The sequence below is a fragment of the Patagioenas fasciata genome, chromosome 1 (genome assembly GCF_037038585.1).
Source record: "Patagioenas fasciata isolate bPatFas1 chromosome 1, bPatFas1.hap1, whole genome shotgun sequence".
Classification (NCBI taxonomy): domain Eukaryota; kingdom Metazoa; phylum Chordata; class Aves; order Columbiformes; family Columbidae; genus Patagioenas; species Patagioenas fasciata.
The window spans coordinates 142366131-142386326 of record NC_092520.1 but is presented as its reverse complement, the minus strand read 5'-3'; positions in this window follow the sequence as shown (position 1 = coordinate 142386326).

Genomic DNA, 20196 nt, shown 5'->3' with positions numbered 1-20196 from the left:
CACACACATAGACACCCCTTCAGTCTCCCTTACTATTACTTGACTTTGTTGAAACTCAGATGCCAGTACTAACAGATACTTGTGGGTATGGCCAGCCAGAGAAGTCTGAGGAACTCTACCCACTTCAGCAGAAGTGCCATGTACTTGGGTTTGACATGAGTACGACTTGGCTCCTCTGCTTGAGGACAAGCCATGAGAAGCTTTTGTCCTTCACGTTCATACTAGCCAACAGAGCAAGGGTGCACCTCCGACTGAACCCACTCCCACCTCCAGGCCCCAAGGACCTGGGAGCAACAAGGCAGACATCCTGGTGGGGGTCTGTTACAGACCACCCAACCGGCATGAAGAGGCAGATCAAGTATGTTGCGGGTAGCTAGGAGAAGTCTCCCAATCACTAGCCCTTGTTCTTATGGGGGACATCAATGTATCAGCTGTCTGCTAGAAATCCAAGACAGCAGAAAGGAAGCAGCCTAGGAGGCTCCTGCAGTGCATGGAAGACAACCTCCTGACACAGCTGGTTAGTGAGCTGTCGAGGGTTTAGATTGCGGGGTGACGATCAAACCCTGGCAGATGTATTGTTAACCTCCCCTCCCCCCCACTTCCCCCTTTTGCTCCTCCCTCTCCCCCCCTCCCACTAAGGACAGGTGATCGGGAGGGAAAGAAGGACAGAGAGAAGAGAGCTGGAAAAAATTAAAGATGTTTTACTAATGCTACTAAGAAGAATAGACAAAGTAATACAAAATATACAAAACCAATCTTGAAAGTCTCGGCAACTGCAGAGCCGGCACCCAAAGTCCTGGATTGGACTCTGCAGCCAACCGGAGCTGGATTCAGTCTCTCACTAGGCCTGGGTTCGCGGGGACGGCGAGCAAGGTCCTCTCCTAATGTCGGCCATAAGGAAAAAGGGAAAAAAGGGACGAGATCCTCGTGATCTCCCACTTTTACATGAAGTATTCACGTGAATGGAATGTTACACACAGTTGGTCAGTTTCTTGGTCACCAGTTTCTCGTTGCCCCTCTCGCGACATGTCCATCCGTGCTTATCAATAGGTTTGCATTCCATTGCTAGGTTTACCAAAAACATGTGTCTGGTTCTCCAGGAAAATGCAGCTAATATGAAGGCTTTAGCTGACAGGCAAAATTCACTACAAGAGAAACTTGTTTTTTAACAAAACCAGGGCATGAGCCTACCAGGGAAGCAGGCCCACGCGATGCGTTGTTTGTAAGCAGAGAGGGACGCGTGGGCGGCATGTCGACTGGAAATGCCCTAGGGTATAGTGATCGTGGAATGATTGAGCTTTCTACCCTTGGAGAAGTCAGAAGGGTGGTCAGCAGAAGTGCTGCTTTGGACTTCCAAAGGGCAGACTTTGACCTGTTTAGAAGGCCCGTTGGCAAAATCCCTTGGGAGGCAGTTCTGAGGGATAAAGGAGTCCAGGAAGGCTGGTCTCTCTTCAAGAAGGTCCTCTTAGAGGCGCAGGAGCAGGCTGTCCCCGTGTGCCGGAAGGCCAACCAGCGGGCCAGAAGGCCGGCCTGGCTGAATAGAGAGCTGCGGCTGGAACGCAGGAAGAAAAAGAGAATGTATAAGCTTTGGAAGGAGGGGCAGGCTACTCGAGAGGAACACACCAACTCTGCAAGGTTCTGCATGGGGAAAATTAGGAGGGCCAAAGACCAACCAGAGCTGCGCCTGGACACCACTCTGTTTCTAGAAATAGATTAGCAAGGAGAGGAGGGCTAAGGAGAACCTCCATCCCTTGACGAATGTGGGGGGAAACGTAAGTGGCAGAAGACGAGGAAAAGGCTGAGCTACTAGATGCCTTCTTTGCCTCAGTCTTTCATAGGCAGAACAGTTGTGTTCCAGGTACCCAGCCCCATGAGCCAGAAGACGAGTGCGGCGAGCAGAATGAAGCCCCACTTTGACACCCGCTAGTCTACGGGACCAGATGGGATACATCCAAGAGTGCTGAGGGAGCTGGCGGAAGGGATCACTTAGACACTTTCCAGCATCTCTCAGCAGTCCTGACTAAGTGGGAAGGTCTCAGTTGACTGGAAGTTGGCCAGCTTCACAACCATCTCCTAGAAGGGCTGGAAGGAGGATCTGGGGAACTACAGACCTGTCCGTCTAACCTTGGTCCTGGGGAGGGTCATGGAGCAGACCATCCTGAGTGACATTACACGGCACATACGAGAAAACCAAGTGATCAGGCCCAGTCAAGATGGGTTTATGAAAGGCAGGTCCTGTTTGACCCACCTGATCTCACTCTATGACAAGGTGACCCACCTAGTAGATGAGGGAAAAGCTGTGCATCTTGTGGACTTCAGTCTTCAGTAAGGCCTTTGACACCGTATCCCACAGCATTCTCCTGCAGAAGCTGGCAGCTCATGGCCTGGGTGGGTGTACTCTGAGATGGCTAAAGAACTGGATGGATGGCCGGGCCCAAAGGGTTGTGGTGAACGCAACAACATCCAGTTGGCGGCCAGTCTCAGGTGGTGTTCCTCAGAGCTCACTACTGGGACCAGTCCTGTTTAATGTCTTTATCAACGATCTGGATGAGGGGATTGAGTGCACCCTTAGTAAGCTTGCAGATGACACCAAATTGGCTGGAAGTGCTGATCTGCTGGAGGGCAGGAAGGCCATCCAGAGGGATCTGGACCAGCTGGATCGTTGGGCTAAGGCCAATTGTCTGTGGTTTAACAAGGCCAAGCACCAGGTCCTGCGCTTGGGTCATAACCCCAGGCAGCGCTCCAGGCTCAGGGAAGAGTGGCTGGAAAGCTGCCTGGTAGAAAGGGATCTGGGGGTGTCGATTGACAGCCGGTTGTACAAGAGCCAGCAGTGTGCCCAGGTGGCCACAGACACCAACAGCATCCTGGCTTGTATCAGGAACAGTGTGGCCAGCAGGACTAGGGAAGCGATTGTCCCCCCCTGCACGATGCTGGTGAGGCCCCACCTTGAATCCTGTGCTCAGTTTTGGGCCCCCCGTCGTAAGAAGGACATTGAGGTGCTGGAGAGAGTTCAGAGAACACAACGAAGCTGGTGAGGGGCCTGGAGCACAAGTCTGATGAGGGGCGGCTGAGGGAACTGGGGCTGTTCAGCCTGGAGAAAAGGAGGCTGAGGGGAGACCTCATTGCTGTCCACAACTCCCTGAAAGGAGGTTGTAACATGGAGGGTGTTGGTCTCTTCTCCAAAGTAGCAAGTGATAGGACAAGAGGAAACGGACTCAAATTGCGCCAGGGGAGGTTTAGATTGGATATTAGGAAAAAAATTCTACATGGAAAGGGTTCTAAGGCGCTGGAAAATGCTGCCCAAGGAGGCGGTGGACTCACCGTCCCTGGAGGTGTTTAACAGACAAGTAGGTGGGGTTCTTAGGGACATGATTTAGTGCCAGAGTTAGGTTACAGTTGCACTCAATGACCCTGAGGGTCTCTTCCAACCAAAGCAATTCTATGATTCTATGATTCCATGACCTGCCACCTCTGACCACACCCACCGACCACAGTCACAATCGCCACCACAGTGACCTCCTGCCTGTCACCAGCCACCTCACTGCCCATTGTTCCAGCCCTATAAAAGCGGGGGCCCCTGCAGCTGGCCCACAGTGCGAGGCCCTTGGACGCCAAGCATGCTTGGACGGAAGAGAACGCTGAGCAACCAGGCGGGTGGCTGCCCACCTCAGGGTGGGACGCCACAGAGCCACTTCCTGACACCACAGGGGAGCACGGCACCTCCCAGCAGGAGCAATGTCAGCTCGTGTGCCACAAGTGCCATCGATCTCACTTCCCTGATCGATGGCATGCGGCGCCTGACTGTGGGCCCACCGGGGAATGGGGTGGAGCCCAAACGTGTCTGCCTGCCGGGCAGCAGCGGGAGCAGCCAGGCGGGTGGCTGCCCAGCATGGCGTGGGACACCACAGAGCCGCTCCCCGCTCCCCTGGAAGACCAAGACACGTCCCCGGAGGAGGCGGCAGAGGCAGCGGAGGAGGAGGAGGGGGAGGAAGAAGAACATCAACGCTCATGTGACAACCGTGACAGACATTAGATCTTTGATTTCGGGCATGCAGAACATGGCCGTGGGACCACCAGTGAACGGCGTGAAGCCCAAGCGTGTCTGCCTGCCAGGCAGCAGCCCAAGCAGCAAGGTGGATGGCTGCCCACCCTGGCGGAGGACACGTGAAAGACGCATTGTGCGCCTGGGACCTCCCTGGAGGCTGAGGAAGGCCAAGGAGCAGAGGAGGAAGAGGAACATTCCCCCTCGTGCCATGAGAGCAATTGCCCATGCTCACGTCAACAACATTGTCCAGCGAGCACCTATGGGCAGCCAGGGGAACAGCGTGGGGCCGCGGCATGTCTATCTGCTGAGGCCCAGGTGTGCCAGCATGCCAGCAAAGGACGACGTGGAGCCCATGGAGGTGGATCCGCCGGACTATGGCGTGGGGCCACTGGCTGTTCAGCCAGCACAAGACACCGAAGAGCCCATGGAGGTGGACTGACTAGACAGTGGCGTGGGGCCACTGGCTGTTCAGCCAGCACAAGACACCGAGGAGCCCATGGAGGTGGATCCACCTCAAGAACCATCATATCTGTGTCTCTAGCTCCACCTGCCACAGGGATCGTCTGGCAGTTCCCCAGCCACCCAGGCTCCCGTGCGTGACACGGCGGCAAACAGCGTCGCAGGAGCGCTCAGCTGTCTCCCTGCTGGCGGCCCAGCCACCAAACAAAAATAATCAATAAAAATGCTTTTCTTCTCTCTTCTTCAGCACCTTGGCAACTGTGTCTGCACTCCTGTGACACCTCTTGGTCCCTGTCTTTGACTAGGAGGCCCTTTTTAGACACCTTCCATTTCCTTGCCCGCCTTCCTACTTTGGTGTTGCCTTACATTCTGGGTGGCTTTTGAAGGCTGCAACATCAAGAACTGGGTAATTATTTGCCTCAGTCTTTCATCGTCAGAACAGTTGTATTCCAGGTACCGAGCCCCCTGAGCCAGAAGACAGACGTGGCGAGTAGAATGAAGCTCCAATTGGACGTCCACTAGTCTATGGGACCAGATGGGATACATCCAGGGATGCTGAGGGAGCTGGCGAAAGGGATCACTTAGACACTTTCCATTATGTCTCAGCAATCCTGGCTAACTGGGGAGGTACCACTTGACTGGAAGCTGGCAAACTTCACGCCCATCTCCAAGAAGGGCTGGAAGGAGGATGCGGGGAACTAGAGACCTCCCAGTCTGACTTTGGTGCTGGGGAGGATCATGGAGCAGATCATCCTGAGTGACATCACACGGCTCACACAAGAAAAGGATAAAGAACTGGCTGGATGGCTGGGCGCAAAGAGGTGTGGTGATGGGAACCAAATGCAGTTGGTGGCCGGCCACAAGTGGTGTTCCCCAGAGCTCACTACTGGGACCAGTTCTGTTTAATCTCTTTATCAGTGATCTAGATGAGGGGACTGAGTGCACCCTTAGTAAGTGTGCAGATGACACCAAATCGGCTGGGAGTGTTGATCTGCTGGAGAGTAGGAAGGCCATCCAGAGGGATCTGGACCAGCTGGATCGTTGGGCTGAGGCCAACTGTATGTGGCTTAACAAGGCCAAGTGCCGAGTCCTGCCCTCGGGTCATAATCCCTGGCAGAACTGGATAATAGTTTTTTTAAAGGGAGTCAAATTCTCCTAGAAATAGCATTGAAGCCTAGGAATTTCTGGATTCCAAACTATCAATCCTATCTCAGGGCCAGTAGCTATCACTGTACCCTGGAGATCTAACTAGCTAGTGAGATGGTCCTACTCGTGCCTTTGCAGAGACACATACTCGTGTTGCTAAGACAAGCGATCATGCCCGCATGATCAGGGTGCTGGACTCCCACAGAACGTCAGGGCTCTCTGGTTCCTGACAGATGCCAGGGCACCATCCTGGAAGTTTCTCGGCCACCTTAGGCTTTCTTCACAAAGCTTTTTGTTGCCTGACTGGATAGAGGCCAGTTGAAAAACAGCAATCCAAATCTACATTTTCCTAGTGCTGCAGTGGTTCGTGCCATCTCTACTGGTCACGACTTTCTAGAACACCATTTTGGTCAATGCCTGACTGAATACCGAGCCTCAGAGATTGACCACGGCATGAGGATCGAATACATTGGAATGTGCACAGTTCATCGTTTCTGAATACCTTCCAAAGCAAGCGTGCTCAGAATGACTGTCCACCCGCCTCTCCCCTACCCATACGCACACACGTAGACACCCCTTCACTCTCCCTTACTATTACTTGACTTTGTTGAAACTCAGATGCCAGTTCTAGCAGATACTTGTGGCTACGGCCAGCCAGAGAAGTCTGAGGAACTCTACCCACTTCAGCAGAAGTGCCATGTACTTAGGTTTGACATGAGTACAATTTGGCTCCTCTGCTTGAGGACAAGCCATGAGAAGCTTTTGTCCTTCACGTTCATACTAGCCAACAGAGCAAGGGTGCACCTCCGACTGAACCCACTCCCACCTCCAGGCCCCAAAGACCTGGGAGCAACAAGGCAGACATCCTGGTGGGGGTCTGTTACAGACCACCCAACCGGCATGAAGAGGCAGATCAAGTATGTTGCGGGTAGCTAGGAGAAGTCTCCCGATCACTAGCCCTTGTTCTTATGGGGGACATCAATGTATCAGCTGTCTGCTAGAAACCCAAGACAGCAGAAAGGAAGCAGTCTAGGAGGCTCCTGCACTGCATGGAAGACAACCTCCTGACACAGCTGGTTAGTGAGCTGTCGAGGGTTTAGATTGTGGGGTGACAATCAAACCCTGGCAGATGTATTGTTAACCTCCTCTCCCTCCCACTTCCCCCTTTTGCTCCTCCCTCTCCCCCCCTCCCACTAAGGACAGGGGATTGGGAGGGAAAGAAGGACAGAGAGAAGAGAGCTGGAAAAAATTAAAGATGTTTTACTAATGCTACTAAGAAGAATAGACAAAGTAATACAAAATATACAAAACCAATCTTGAAAGTCTCGGCAACTGCAGAGCCGGCACCCAAAGTCCTGGATTGGACTCTGCAGCCAACCGGAGCTGGATTCATTCTCTCACTAGGCCTGGGTTCGCGGGGACGGCGAGCAAGGTCCTCTCCTAATGTCGGCCATAAGGAAAAAGGGAAAAAAGGGACGAGATCCTCGTGATCTCCCACTTTTACATGAAGTATTCACGTGAATGGAATGTTATACACAGTTGGTCAGTTTCTTGGTCACCAGTTTCTCGTTGCCCCTTTCACGAGGTGTCCATCCGTGCTTATCAATAAGTTTGCATTCCATTGCTAGGTTTACCAAAACATGTGTCTGGTTCCCAGGAGAATGCAGCTAATATGAAGGCTTTAGCTGACAGGCAAAATTCACTAAAAAAGAGAAACTTGTTTTTTAACAAAACCAGGGCATGAGCCTACCAGGGAAGCAGGCCCACGCGATGCGTTGTTTGTAAGCAGAGAGGGACGCGTGGGCGGCATGTCGACTGGAAATGCCCTAGGGTATAGTGATCGTGGAATGATTGAGCTTTCTACCCTTGGAGAAGTCAGAAGGGTGGTCAGCAGAAGTGCTGCTTTGGACTTCCAAAGGGCAGACTTTGACCTGTTTAGAGGGCCGGTTGGCAAAATCCCTTGGGAGGAAGTTCTGAGGGATAAAGGAGTCCAGGAAGGCTGGTCTCTCTTCAAGAAGGTCCTCTTAGAGGCGCAGGAGCAGGCTGTCCCCGTGTGCCGGAAGGCCAGCCAGCGGGCCAGAAGGCCGGCCTGGCTGAATAGAGAGCTGCGGCTGGAACGCAGGAAGAAAAAGAGAATGCATAACCTTTGGAAGGAGGGGCAGGCTACTCGAGAGGAACACACCAACTCTGCAAGGTTCTGCATGGGGAAAATTAGGAGGGCCAAAGACCAACCAGAGCTGCGCCTGGACACCACTCTGGAAGGCAACAAGAAATGTTTCTAGAAATAGATTAGCAAGGAGAGGAGGGCTAAGGAGAACCTCCATCCCTTGACGAATGTGGGGGGAAACGTAAGTGGCAGAAGACGAGGAAAAGGCTGAGCTACTAGATGCCTTCTTTGTCTCAGTCTTTCATAGGCAGAACAGTTGTGTTCCAGGTACCCAGCCCCCTGAGCCAGAAGACGAGTGCGGCGAGCAGAATGAAGCCCCACTTTGACACCCGCTAGTCTACGGGACCAGATGGGATACATCCAAGAGTGCTGAGGGAGCTGGCGGAAGGGATCACTTAGACACTTTCCAGCATCTCTCAGCAGCCTTGGCTGACTGGGAAGGTCCCAGTTGACTGGAAGTTGGCCAGCTTCACACCCATCTCCTAGAAGGGCTGGAAGGAGGATCTGGGGAACTACAGACCTGTCAGTCTAACCTTGGTGCTGGGGAGGGTCATGGAGCAGACCATCCTGAGAGACATTACACGGCACATACAAGAAAACCAAGTGATCAGGCCCAGTCAACATGGGTTTATGAAAGGCAGGTCCTGTTTGACCCACCTGATCTCACTCTATGACAAGGTGACCCACCTAGTAGATGAGGGAAAAGCTGTGCGTCTTGTGGACTTCAGTCTTCAGTAAGGCCTTTGACACCGTATCCCACAGCATTCTCCTGCAGAAGTTGGCAGCTCATGGCCTGGGTGGGTGTACTCTGAGATGGATAAAGAACTGGATGGATGGCCGGGCCCAAAGAGTTATGGTGAACGCAACCACATCCAGTTGGTGGCCAGTCTCAAGTGGTGTTCCTCAGAGCTCACTACTGTGACCAGTCCTGTTTAATGTCTTTATCAACGATCTGGATGAGGGGATTGAGTGCACCCTTAGTAAGTCTGCAGATGACACCAAATTGGCTGGGAGTGCTGATCTGCTGGAGGGTAGGAAGGCCATCCAGAGGAATCTGGACCAGCTGGATCGTTGGGCTAAGGCCAATTGTCTGTGGTTTAACAAGGCCAAGCACCAGGTCCTGCACTTGGGTCATAACCCCAGGCAGCGCTCCAGGCTCAGAGAAGAGTGGCTGGAAAGCTGCCTGGTAGAAAGGGATCTGGGGGTGTTGATTGACAGCCGGCTGAACAGGAGCCAGCAGTGTGCCCAGGTGGCCACAGACACCAACAGCATCCTGGCTTGTATCAGGAACAGTGTGGCCAGCAGGACTAGGGAAGCGATTGTCCCCCCCTACACGATGCTGGTGAGGCCCCACCTTGAATCCTGTGCTCAGTTTTGGGCCCCCCGTCGTAAGAAGGACATTGAGGTGCTGGAGAGAGTTCAGAGAACACAACGAAGCTGGTGAGGGGCCTGGAGCACAAGTCTGATGAGGGGCGGCTGAGGGAACTGGGGCTGTTCAGCCTGGAGAAAAGGAGGCTGAGGGGAGACCTCATTGCTGTCTGCAACTCCCTGAAAGGAGGTTGTAACACGGAGGGTGTTGGTCTCTTCTCCAAAGTAGCAAGTGATAGGACGAGAGGAAACGGACTCAAATTGCGCCAGGGGAGGTTTAGATTGGATATTAGGAAAAAAATTCTACAGGGAAAGGGTTCTAAGGCACTGGAAAAGGTTGCCCAAGGAGGCGGTGGACTCACCGTCCCTGGAGGTGTTTAACAGACAAGTAGGTGGGGTTCTTAGGGACATGGTTTAGTGCCAGAGTTAGGTTACAGTTGCACTCAATGACCCTGAGGGTCTCTTCCAACCAAAACAATTCTATGATTCTATGATTCCATGACCTGCCACCTCTGACCACACCCACCGACCACAGTCACAATGGTCACCACAGTGACCTCCTGCCTGTCACCAGCCGCCTCACGGCCCATTGTTCCAGCCCTATAAAAGCGGGGGCCCCTGCAGCTGGCCCGCAGTGCGAGGCCCTCGGACGCCAAGCATGCTTGGACGGAAGAGAACGCTGAGCAACCAGGCGGGTGGCTGCCCACCTCAGGGTGGGACGCCACAGAGCCACTTCCCGACACCACAGGGGAGCACGGCACCTCCCAGCAGGAGCAATGTCAGCTCATGTGCCACCACTGCCATCGATCTCACTTCTCTGATCGATGGCATGCGGCGCTTGACTGTGGGCCCACCGGGGAATGGGGTGGAGCCCAAACGTGTCTGCCTGCCGGGCAGCAGCGGGAGCAGCCAGGCGGGTGGCTGCCCACCTCAGGGTGGGACACCACAGAGCCACTTCCCGACACCACAGGGGAGCATGGCACCTCCCACCAGGAGCAATGTCAGCTCGTGTGCCAGAAGTGCCATCGATCTCACTTCTCTGATCGATGGCATGCGGCGCCTGACTGTGGGCCCACCGGGCAGCGGGGTGGAGCCCAAACGTGTCTGCCTGCCGGGCAGCAGCGGGAGCAGCCAGGCGGGTGGCTGCCCAGCATGGCGTGGGAAGCCACAGAGCCACTCCCCGCTCCCCTGGAAGACCAAGACACGTCCCCGGAGGAGGCGGCAGAGGCAGCGGAGGAGGAGGAGGGGGAGGAAGAGGAACATCAACGCTCATGTGACAACCGCGACAGACATTAGATCTTTGATTTCGGGCATGCAGAACATGGCCGTGGGACCACCAGTGAACGGCGTGAAGCCCAAGCGTGTCTGCTTGCCAGGCAGCAGCCCAAGCAGCAAGGTGGATGGCTGCCCACCCTGGCGGAGGACACGTGAAAGACGCATTGTGCGCCTGGGACCTCCCTGGAGGCTGAGGAAGGCCAAGGAGCAGAGGAGGAAGAGGAACATTCCCCCTCGTGCCATGAGAGCCATTGCCCATGCTCACGTCAACAACATTGTCCAGCGAGCACCTATGGGCAGCCAGGGGAACAGCGTGGGGCCGCGGCATGTCTATCTGCTGAGGCCCAGGTGTGCCAGCATGCCAGCAAAGGACGACGTGGAGCCCATGGAGGTGGATCCGCCGGACTATGGCGTGGGGCCACTGGCTGTTCAGCCAGCACAAGACACCGAAGAGCCCATGGAGGTGGACTGACTAGACAGTGGCGTGGGGCCACTGGCTCTTCAGCCAGCACAAGACACCGAGGAGCCCATGGAGGTGGATCCACCTCAAGAACCATCATCTGTGTCGCTAGCTCCACCTGCCACAGGGATCGTCTGGCAGTTCCCCAGCCACCCAGGCTCCCGTGCGTGACACGGCGGCAAACAGCGTCGCAGGAGCGCTCAGCTGTCCCCCTGCTGGCGGCCCAGCCACCAAACAAAAATAATCAATAAAAATGCTTTTCTTCTCTCTTCTTCAGCACCTTGGCAACTGTGTCTGCACTCCTGTGACACCTCTTGGTCCCTGTCTTTGACTAGGAGGCCCTTTAAAAAGGGCCTCCTAGTCAAAGACACCTAGACACCTAGACACCTAGACACCTTCCATTTCCTTGCCCGCCTTCCTACTTTGGTGTTGCCTTACATTCTGGGTGGCTTTTGAAGGCTGCAACATCAAGAACTGGGTAATTATTTGCCTCAGTCTTTCATCGTCAGAACAGTTGTATTCCAGGTACCGAGCCCCCTGAGCCAGAAGACAGACGTGGCGAGTAGAATGAAGCTCCAATTGGACGTCCACTAGTCTATGGGACCAGATGGGATACATCCAGGGATGCTGAGGGAGCTGGCGAAAGGGATCACTTAGACACTTTCCATTATGTCTCAGCAATCCTGGCTAACTGGGGAGGTACCACTTGACTGGAAGCTGGCAAACTTCACGCCCATCTCCAAGAAGGGCTGGAAGGAGGATGCGGGGAGCTAGAGACCTCCCAGTCTGACTTTGGTGCTGGGGAGGATCATGGAGCAGATCATCCTGAGTGACATCACACGGCTCACACAAGAAAAGGATAAAGAACTGGCTGGATGGCTGGGCGCAAAGAGGTGTGGTGATGGGAACCAAATGCAGTTGGTGGCCGGCCACAAGTGGTGTTCCCCAGAGCTCACTACTGGGACCAGTTCTGTTTAATCTCTTTATCAGTGATCTAGATGAGGGGACTGAGTGCACCCTTAGTAAGTGTGCAGATGACACCAAATCGGCTGGGAGTGTTGATCTGCTGGAGAGTAGGAAGGCCATCCAGAGGGATCTGGACCAGCTGGATCGTTGGGCTGAGGCCAACTGTATGTGGCTTAACAAGGCCAAGTGCCGAGTCCTGCCCTCGGGTCATAATCCCTGGCAGAACTGGATAATAGTTTTTTTAAAGGGAGTCAAATTCTCCTGGAAATAGCACTGAACCCTAGGAATTTCTGGATTCCAAACTATCAATCCTATCTCAGGGCCAGTAGCTATCACTGTACCCTGGAGATCTAACTAGCTAGTGAGATGGTCCCACTCGTGCCTTTGCAGGGACACATACTCGTGTTGCTAAGACAAGCGATCATGCCCGCATGACCAGGGTGCTGGACTCCCACAGAACTTCAGGGCTCTCTGGTTCCTGACAGATGCCAGGGCACCATCCTGGAAGTTTCTCGGCCACCTTAGGCTTTCTTCACAAAGCTTTTTGCTGCCTGACTGGATAGAGGCCAGTTGAAAAACAGCAATCCAAATCTACATTTCCCTAGTGCTGGAGTGGTTCGTGCCATCTCTACTGGTCACGACTTTCTAGAACACCATTTTGGTCAATGCCTGACTGAATACCGAGCCTCAGAGATTGACCACGGCATGAGGATCGAATACATTGGAATGTGCACAGTTCATCGTTTCTGAATACCTCCCAAAGCAAGCGTGCTCAGAATGACTGTCCACCCGCCTCTCCCCTACCCATACGCACACACGTAGACACCCCTTCACTCTCCCTTACTATTACTTGACTTTGTTGAAACTCAGATGCCAGTTCTAGCAGATACTTGTGGCTACGGCCAGCCAGAGAAGTCTGAGGAACTCTACCCACTTCAGCAGAAGTGCCATGTACTCGGGTTTGACATGAGTACGACTTGGCTCCTCTGCTTGAGGACAAACCATGAGAAGCTTTTGTCCTTTACCTTCATACTAGCCAACAGAGCAAGGGTGCACCTCCGACTGAACCCACTCCCACCTCCAGGCCCCAAAGACCTGGGAGCAACAAGGCAGACATCCTGGTGGGGGTCTGTTACAGACCACCCAACCGGCATGAAGAGGCAGATCAAGTATGTTGCGTGTAGCTAGGAGAAGTCTCCCGATCACTAGCCCTTGTTCTTATGGGGGACATCAACGTATCAGCTGTCTGCTAGAAATCCAAGACAGCAGAAAGGAAGCAGCCTAGGAGGCTCCTGCACTGCATGGAAGACAACCTCCTGACACAGCTGGTTAGTGAGCTGTCGAGGGTTTAGATTGCGGGGTGACGATCAAACCCTGGCAGATGTATTGTTAACCTCCTCTCCCTCCCACTTCCCCCTTTTGCTCCTCCCTCTCCCCCCCTCCCACTAAGGACAGGGGATTGGGAGGGAAAGAAGGACAGAGAGAAGAGAGCTGGAAAAAATTAAAGATGTTTTACTAATGCTACTAAGAAGAATAGACAAAGTAATACAAAATATACAAAACCAATCTTGAAAGTCTCGACAACTGCAGAGCCGGCACCCAAAGTCCTGGATTGGACTCTGCAGCCAACCGGAGCTGGATTCATTCTCTCACTAGGCCTGGGTTCGCGGGGACGGCGAGCACGGTCCTCTCCTAATGTCGGCCATAAGGAAAAAGGGAAAAAAGGGACGAGATCCTCGTGATCTCCCACTTTTACATGAAGTATTCACGTGAATGGAATGTTATACACAGTTGGTCAGTTTCTTGGTCACCAGTTTCTCGTTGCCCCTTTCACGAGGTGTCCATCCGTGCTTATCAATAAGTTTGCAGATGACACCAAATCGGCTGGGAGTGTTGATCTGCTGGAGAGTAGGAAGGCCATCCAGAGGGATCTGGACCGGCTGGATCATTGGGTTGAGGCCAATTGTATGTGGCTTAACGAGGCCAAGTGCCGGTCCTGCGCTCGGGTCATAACCCCAGGCATTGCTACAGGCTCAGGGAAGAGTGGCTTTAAAGCTGCCTGGCAGAAAGGGATCTGTGGGTGCTGGCTGAACATGAGCAGCAGTGTGCCTAGGTGGCCAAAAACAGCAACAGTATCCTGGCTTGTATCAGAAATAGTGTGGCCAGCAGGACTAGAGAAATGATTTTCCCCCTGTACTCGGCACCGGTGAGGCCGCACCTTGAATCCTGTGTTCAGTTTTGGGCTCCTCATGATAAGAAGGACATTGAAGTACCAGAGAGAGTACAGAGGAGGGTGAGGAAGCTGGTGAGGAAGCTGGTGAGGGGCCTGGAGCACAAGTTTGATGAGGAGCAGCTGAGGGCACTGGGGCTGTTCAGCCGGAGAAAAGGAGGATGAGGGGAGAACTTCTCACTGTCTACAACTACCTGAAAGGAGGTTGTAACATGGAGGGTGTTGGTATCTTCTCCCAAGTAGCAAAATATAGGATGAGTGGAAATGGCCTTAAGTTGTGCCAGTGAAGGTTCAGATTGCATATTAGGAAACATTTATTCATGGAAAGGGTTGTCAGGCATTGGAACAGGCTGCCCAGGGAAGTGGTGGAGTCATCATTCCTGGAGGTGTTTAAAAGATGTGTGAATGTGTTGCTTAGGGACATGGTTTAATGGCAGACTTGGCAGTGTTAGGTTAATGGTTGGACTTCATGATCTTAAAGGTCTTTTCCAACTTAGATTATATTCTATCACCTTTCCCCCGCACCCTGGGCATTTAGGGCTGCCAGGAGGCTGCCTTGCACAGGGGAATCCAGTGCCCTGGGGTCACAGCGGCACTTTTTTAGGCCATGCTGCTCTGGGTGTCTATCTGTGACCTGTTTCACTTAACTGGACTCAGACCAGAGCCGGGAGGTCAGACCCGGCAATGCCCATCACCTGCTGGCTCCTGCCCTCCCCATGTAGCGCTGGAGCAGTAACTAAATACCGCAGCTTAATAAGAATTGAAAAGCACTTGTAAAGGCCTCAGACATGAAATAATAATGAAACAAAAAAACAGATCAAAGCTTTTAATTTCATTCTAAGTACTTTACTCTCACTCTCAGAAATTCTTATCAAAGACAGGCAGATGTCACTGCCTCCAGGGGGCTCAACTCAGCAGTTCCTGATTTGCATTGACTCCACAAATTCGCTTTCAAAACTGGAGACCTGTGGTGCAATAGTAGTGGTGGGTTTTGCTGTGGTGAAACCACACACTGAAATTTAAAGCACCACAGAGCTGCGTAACACTTTCCAGCGCTGATTCAGGGCTGTATAATTGTAAATACAAATAAAACCCTGTACAAATGCCATCAGTCCTCCACATACTGGTAAGATGAAGTATTATCAAATAACTTAACTGTTTATTTCTTAGGTAAAATGCTAGCCCAGGCCTTCCTTTTTGGGCTGTATATTAGGCAAGAGTGGGTTCATGAGGTTTATAAACAAAACGTGCTCCCAGTGTCGCCATACAGTGGTCTGGGCATCCACTCCTGTGGTGCTTGGCCTGTGTTAGTCCCTTTTTCTGCAGAGGTGGGCATTTCTGAGCCTTCAGATGAGGTGGTTTGTCTGGTTTTCTCTTTTATCCCTCGGTCATCAAACTTCATTCCTCAGTCAAAACCTCGCTTAATGAGAGATACAAGTTTAGTGGAACTGACATTGAAATGGCAATGCAGGAGCAGGGACCACCCTGAATTTGGGATATTTCCCCTTGAAATCCCCCAGTCTTGTCCTGGCTTGGTCAGCTGGACTGGTGGCCTCTGCGAAGGTGGTGTAAATGCAACAGCATCACTAGGGAGCATGAAAACATCATGTGTCCAGAGAAGCAGAAGCTGCTGTGGCTGTGCCAAGTGTATGTGGCTCTCAATCTTAAAGGGCTGTTGATGTGTGGGCACCACTCACTCGCAGGAGAAACTTGCTAAGGTGGCCGTTAATGTGAATATGCAAAGGTCACATTATAGCTATGCTAGTGCTGGCCTGTCTGTAACTAACCAGGGTGTTGGTGGGAGCAGAAAGGGCTGAGGATGGATGGGTGGGTAGATGGATGGATGGATGGATGGATGGATGGATGGATGGATGGATGGCTCCACACACTTCCTTCACCAGTGGGCAGAAGAGGAGGCTCTTCCTCTGACCCTCACTGGAGCTGGACCACTGGTTTGCCCACCCTAAGCTGTCACAGCCCCTAGGAGATGCCTGAGTGGTGGTGGAATTCCGCACAGCTGCAAGAATAGCTGAGTACACCATGGGGTTTTGCTTTTCTGGATTTTGGAAGATGAGGTTGCGCATGTCAGTGCTGCTTTTAGGGTGCTGCTCCCCAGCTTGAGCACTGCTTCCAAGTGGTGTCTCCCCACAGCCCTGCTGATCTAAGCTCATTATGAACATCAGGTTTTTAGATTCAGGCAGGTTTTAAAGCATCAAGACTGAAGCTGACTCTTCCTGAACTAAAGAGACTTGTTTGACAGCTGTTAGCACAGCTGGAGGAGAACATCTGCCTTATTACAACCTGACCGACAGAGCACTATGCTCCAGTGCCAGGAGCTGGGGATGACCAGCCATGTGTTGGAGTGGGTCATAAGAGCTTTATGCTTCTCCTTTAAAAGCTCTGAGTAAACACTTTGACCTCTGGGAAAAGCTACAGAAAGGCTGGAGACTTGCTTTTCTTCTGTCCAGACAGAAAAAAATCACTGTCCCCACATCATCACAATTACACCACACTTAAAAATAAATTTAAACCCTGGTTTCCTTCGGTGTCTGCAGCATGATGTGATCAGCAGGGACCAGAGGTGCAAGAACTTCTCAGGGTCACCCTGGGACTGGTGTTGGCATTGACCCTGAGGGATCGGCTCTTGGTATCAAAGTATCAAGGCTGCCCTCTGCAGAGGTTTCAGCCTGAGAAATGCCCACTGAAGCCCAGCCAGCTGGCAAGGCACCATGGCCATGGCACACACGGATCACTGCCAGGCAGATGCCTGGGGTGTTATAAAGCTTTTGTGTCCTGCCCCTCCCAGGCCCAGGGAGCACTTAAGCAGTGTGTGCGGGTGCACGTCTTTGTCTTGTAGGTGCTGGCCTGAGCTACCATGCTGTTACAGAATCACAGAGTGGTTGGGGTTGGAAGGGACCTCTGGGGATCATCTAGTCCAACACACCTGCTAAAGCAGGTTCACCCAGAGCAGATCACACAGGAATGTGCCCAGGTGGGCTTTGAATGTCTCCAGAGAAGGAGACTCCACAACCTCTCTGGGCAGCCTGTTCTAGTGCTCTGGCACTCTGAATGTAAAGTTGTTTTGTCTCAGTTGGACCTGTGTAACAAATACTAAATTCTGACCACTGAGTTCAGATGCTCCTGCTTGGAGATGGGATTTGACTCCCGACCTTTGGCTGTCAGCACCATCCTGCTGCCGGCAGCTGCTCTACACAATGCTGGGCTGGCGGAGGGACCTTGTGCTGAGTGGGCTCCAAGGCTTCTGGTGAAGAGAAATGCATGGGGGACCCTTCCATCGGAGCCTCACTCCCTCTTCTCAACAAACATGCAGAGAAAACATCCCACCATGCAGCAGTAGTCCTTCCCCAAGGTGCTGCTGCCCCGGCTCTGAGCTCTGCTCCCAGTGTACACCAGAGCCACGGCACCTGGCAAGCAGAGAGGAGAAGGATGTCAGGCAGGCGTCAGCCACTGTGCTGGAGCCGCTCTCTGAAGTCATCCTGGATTAAAAACTAATGATAGTTTCCTTTGATAGCTCATTTTTGATAGCACAGCTGGAGGAAAAAAACCAGCCACAAAGGGAATTCCATTTTTTTTTTAATAATTAATTTGACTCTCTTTACTAGATGATTTCTGGGTATTTTCAGTTGTCTTTTTAAGTTCTCTCTGCATAACATGAAGGAGGAAGTCTTTGGCAAGTAAATTGATTGTCAAAGTCCTGGGCAAGGGAGGATGCGGGAATGAAAATTTTCCCAACGTGCTCATATTAGCTTATCAGCCAGCCTTGCTCTCCATGGACAAGGAAGGGAGCAAAATAGATCAGGACCAGACAAAGCACCTGGTTTAAAAACCAAGGATGACTTCATGATGAGGAGGTTGGCAATGACTGTGATGAAGGCAAGAAGCAGGATGTTCCAGTGTGCGGGAGACCAAATCTGTCACTGCACAGATGGAGGTACCTAAGTAGCCACAGGAAAAAGGTTATGTTTAGTGAGTATTCATGAGAAATGTGTCTGCCCAGGTGCTTTCCCTTTCCCATTTAATCTTCTTCTCTCCTTTAGAAGTTGAAGCAGCCTGGGGCTGCAAGCAGCAAGAACAGCCCATGGCCAGTTTTGGGGCTCTTGTTGGCGAGAGGGAGGGCAGGGTACAACAAACCTCGTACTGTTATATAGGGAAGTTTGCTGGCATGAAGGACAACGAGAAGCGCCTTTGAAAAATCCTCTCTCTAGCAGCTAATCATTTGCTCATGATAATCAAATCAGCAGTTAATTTGCACTTGGCTATACTCATGTGCACAAAGACAAAACGAATGTGCATTGGGTATGTAAAAGTGTATGGTACCTCTTCTCATACACGTCACGAGGTTAATGGTGTCTTTCTTCTGCTGTTGAACTTTGGGACCCCCTAATGAGAATATACCGAAAGAGATGTGATGCAAGATGCATCACAGGAAGAGCTGGACATACCAAATGTAATGTCAACCCACTCATACTTGACACATGGTTGATACTCAGATTTGGCGACGGTCAATTCAAGCAGAGCAGCTCTGGCTGTCTGCTGTGGCAGATGGACACATATCTATCTGGATACTCAGTCTAATGATCGTATTTAAACAGGTTAAGAATGATTTAATGCATTACTATTGAAATGCTTTCTGTCCAAGTCATGTTTAGTCTATAACCTCCACAACTCAAACCAGTATGATCACAGCACATAAGCGGTGTGTGCTTGGCACCAGCTCCAGTTGATTTACCAGGCTAACCAGGAGCAGACACCCAGGGATCCCTACCCAAGCAATCCACTTCTGTGGCACCTCCTTTCTTGTCCTCTAATGATTGCTGTGATGACTTACAGGTGACATTTCTCATGTACAATTTTACTGCATTTTGTTAAATTTAGTTGGACACACAAGAGATTCATTATTAGGCCAAAACACATTTTTGCAGCAGTTGTGATAAGGCCGAATTACAGGGTCATTAAGAGACATATCTGGCCTGCTGTAATCTGCCTTGGCTGACCTCTACCCATTTATTCTGTTTTCACTGCACCTATTGACGAAAACATTGGTGATGTAGAAGAATGAAAAAGGTGCTGTGCCTTTCGTTAGGTGCATGGAGCAGTGAGGAGGTGCTGGGCTGAGTTTCAGCAGCTTGAGGGGTTTGCCACTGGTGTGTTTATCACCCTGGCTGTAATGGTAGCCAGGTAGCATCTGTTTCCTTAGCTGTCCTGTCCTTTCCTGCTCTTCACTGGTGCCGTCCATCATGGCTCTCACAAGGGGGAGGAACTGCCCCTCCATCTCTGCACTGCCCATCGTCTTCAATGCCTCAGTGCTTTCCTGCAGGGCAAAGGTGTCAAACTCATTTTCACTACTACTCCTACATTTATCCAGTCCTGGAATTACATTTGGCCCTTTGAAGGCAACTGCGAGGCTCACGTGGCCCCCAGTGAAAATGAGTTTGACACCCCTGCTATAGGGAAATCACTTGATTTCTTAGGTAGCCTCAAACAACTTGAACTCCAAGACAGTGCTGCCACAGTGGAGTCCTCAGTGACGGGCATGGACGCAGGACATGCAGCGACTATAGAAAATACAGCCATCATGCTGGGAGCTGAGTCCTATTAACTTTCAAGTGGCAATTATATGGAGAAGTTGTGATGCTGTGACATGCAGAGAATGTGGTGTTTATTGCCTTCCTGGCGGGAGCATGCCGGGTGTCAGGGCTTGCAAGTGAGCTCTGCAAAGCCTCTCTTTATTTTCATCCTCCCATTTCTGTTACTTCATAAAAGCTCTTTAGGCGCAGAAGACAGCGATATCATCTTACTGAATTTTAATGTTATTTCATAATGAATGGATTTGTTTTGTCCTTGTGCCGCAGCCACTTACCCATCAGGGCTGGCAGCGTGCACTCTAGACCCTGGAAGACTTTTGCTGCACCATGACTTGGGAGGTCAGCCATAAGGAAAACAAAAATATTCGAGCTTCAGAATAGCAGAGGTCTGCTAATCCTTCTGCAAAGGTGGAAATGGTTTGTGATAGCTCAACATTTTTCTTGCATAGTTGTTTTGCAGCAGCAAAACTCCAT